Source organism: Alosa alosa, chromosome 8, assembly GCF_017589495.1.
Source record: "Alosa alosa isolate M-15738 ecotype Scorff River chromosome 8, AALO_Geno_1.1, whole genome shotgun sequence".
NCBI classification, from domain to species: domain Eukaryota; kingdom Metazoa; phylum Chordata; class Actinopteri; order Clupeiformes; family Clupeidae; genus Alosa; species Alosa alosa.
The window spans coordinates 7,218,930-7,222,516 of NC_063196.1; positions in this window are offsets into that span (position 1 = coordinate 7,218,930).

The following is a 3,587-nucleotide window of genomic DNA, read 5'->3' on the forward strand; positions in this document are numbered from 1 at the left end:
TATGATTCTAACTGTCTCACTAAATTGCATTATCCACACTCAATTCTCTCTGGTATCTGCTAGACAACAAGTACCAAAACATGATTAGTTCATAGATTTCACATGTAAAAAGGATTTTATACAACCCCACCCCCATCTTGCCTGTTCATAATTCTGAGAAATTCTTGAATTGTGTGCATGTGTGCGTGCTTGTGTGTTTGTCTGCGTATGTGTGTTTGTGCATGTGCATGCATGCGTACATATGTCTACTGTGTGAGTATGTGTCATACGCATGATTACTGAATGTATGTGTGTGCGTGTGTATCTGTTTATGCACATGTGTCACATGGAATGGGTTAACATGACCCCTGGAGGCAAACATACGGAAAAAATTGGTCATCCTAGGCCGTACGGTTCTCAAGATATTCACAGAAAACTGTGTCTGCCCTACCCTCCTTTCGGGGGGTCCAGTCCAGCGGGGGGGCTACAGATCAAAACGAAAAAAGATGGTTCCATGCTATCCATGTGGGGTTACATGCCCACTAAGTTTCGCGGTACCCGGTCTTTCAGTGTCCCAGGAATCTTTGTTGGTGTAACGGTCACTAAATGTACACATAAATTATTTTATTGTAAGGCCCCCCATGAACGAAAGTTCACAAAACTTGGCATGCATTCGGAAGGTGTCATAATGATCCTACACTTTCAATTTCATGCAGTTTTGACCATGTCAACCAGAGATATTGTGATGAAAACACCTAATTTTTTGCTTTTTAATTTTTAACTAGGTGGCACTATACATGAAATAAGTGGTAATGGGATGGGTTGACATGCCCCCTTAAGACCAACATACAAAAAAAAGGTGGACCTCCTAGGCCCTACGGTTCTCGAGATATTCACAGAAAACTGTCTCCGCCACCTACAGGCCAGTTGGTGTATAGTAACATAAATTAATTTATTGTGTGGCCCCCATGAACGGAATTCCACCTAAACTTGGCGTGCATTCAGAGGGTGTCATAATGATCCTACACTTCCAATTTCGTGTAGTTTTGACTATGTTAGGTCACAGATACCCGCGATTATAACACCTCATTTTTACTTTTTGTGTTTAACTAGGTGGGCTTATACATGAAATGAGTGGTTATGGAATGGGTTGACATGGCCCCTTGAGATCAACATACAAAAAAAAAAGGTCCTTCTAAACCCTCGAGATTTTCGGTTCTCGAGATATTCACAGAAAACTGTGTCTGACCTTCCCCTTCTTTCGGGGGGTCCAGTACATGCCCACCAAGTTTCGTGTACCCCAGTCTTTCAGTATCCAAAAAAAATAATAATAAATAAATAAAAAATCTGACTAAACCTATATGACCGCCGCTTTGCTGCGCGGCGGTCATAATAAGTTAACAACCAACCCTAGTATCGCACAGATTTCATGTAGGCTATCCTGTCTGATACACCACATTGTGTTTGCTGTTACAAAATAGTCTGGGTCATGTGGTTGACTGGAAGACACAAGCATGCTATTGATTGTCGGTCAATGATCAACAGTGGCAGTGCAAAAGGTGAAGTAAATAAAGTCAAGAGTATTGTTTGAACTGACCAGTGGAAGGCAAACCTATCCCTTTCATATAATATAGGTTTCCATGATCAATTAGTTTCATTGATATCATCATAGTAACATTATCACCGTAACAGTTGTCAACATTCTTGATATAACACTCCTAAGCATTTGACTGTTTTTGGTATAAAACATTGGTTTACAGTGCACTCACAGAATATGATGATCATGAGGAGATGATTGCTGAATGTGACAAAAAATGTTATGTTCTTGAAATTGCGTAATTGCATAATTGTGTTAAACAAAACTGTCATTAGTAATATTACATTAAATCATTGATATTGTCATCTTATTCCAATCTTATGAAGGGTTCAGATGAAGTGTGGACCAGAAAGTAGGCAGTTCTCATCTTACATTTTCATTTGCAGCACCCCATAGTTTAATGGTGCATCATAGAGTTTTTTGTTTAAATTTTCAAAAATGTCAAAATAATGTAAAAAAAAAAAAAAAAAAACATTTTAATGTAATGTTAAAAATGCCTATGCTCTCTGTGGCCATGCTCTTGTAATACTATACGTTGTACCCTTATTACAGTGCAAGTCAGAAGACCTTATGCATGGGAGGCTCTTTGGGCATGCAGCTCATTTATTTCTGATGGTGCGTTGCCGTGTGTTGTAACGGCTGTGTGTTATATTCTGCTCCTTACATGTTCACTCATGCAACACACGCATAAATGCTTCTACATCGTCACGTGCTGATTCACTAGGTGCAACGGCCAATCGGTTCCATGTAGACACTAATTACATTAACAAATGCATATAATTTAGCAGACACTGTTGTTCAAAGTAACTTACATATGTCAACTATATTACAAGGGATTACCTTGTCCCCAGAGCAACTTGGGGGTGAGTGCCTTCGACTGCTCAAGAGCGCAACGGTAGAAACCAGGAATTGAACCCACAACTTTCAGGCTACTGCACACTAGCTCAGCTCTTAAACCACTACACTACCACCGCCCAAATAGCAGCGGTTATAACACACCTGGCTCCACCGGAATTAAATGAGCTGGCTAAAGCGCTTTCCGTGCATAAGGTCCATGGAGGACTGTCCTCACAAAAGTAATGGTGCATTCAAGACCACTTGCATCCTACACATACCCTCTTTAAACTAACTGCCAAGACCTTTTCCTATTAAAACTATGGAGCTGCCCAAGGTTGATTTTGATATTCATAACAATGTGGGTTGTTTGTTTTGTTTTTCATTATCACAATTTGAGTTACTGTAATGACAATCATTGGTTTGAGTTGATTTCCCAGAAAGAAAGTCTGCAGTGTTCGGAGCATTTCACAACAAATGAGCTGGTTTTGGACTAGGATGATGTCAAACTTCAATACATTTTGCATAGTTGCAATAATTGTGAAAGCTATTACGATTGCCTCATTCACCACTGTTTACCTATCAACAGGCCAACAGTGATTAGGGCAAGAGCCTCATCCCAAAATGTCTAACTCACTTCCCTAAAACACAAAGCCAAGGCCCACCTAACCTTAATGTTTATATTTATATGTTAATACAATGATAGTTCTGATGTAAAACAAGTGAACTGACTATCTAAGGCATGCAAACACCTTACCAAAACCAAAAACAACACAATTGGCACTGATACAAACTTGCATGGTAAATGGTGTCTTTTAGCAATATAATAGAAGAAATGCCATGTATATCATGTTGCCTGGAGTCCACATGTACTGAGAAGGAAAGAAACCATAAGATGCAATATTCTTTATTGTGACATATTGTAAGGATGCCACAAGTTGACATCTCCCAGTTCTTGGCCCTTAAAGCATTTACTATCCACATTTGTTGCATTTAAGCAACTGCAGAGCTGTTTTAGTTATAGATAGATAGATAGATAGATAGATAGATAGATACTTTATTGATCCCCAAGGGGAAATTCAAGATTGGTACATCCTAGCAACTTTTACTCTTTACAGACACATCAGGACAAGCAGTCAATTATTAACACAGAATCCACAGTTACTATAATCCTTGC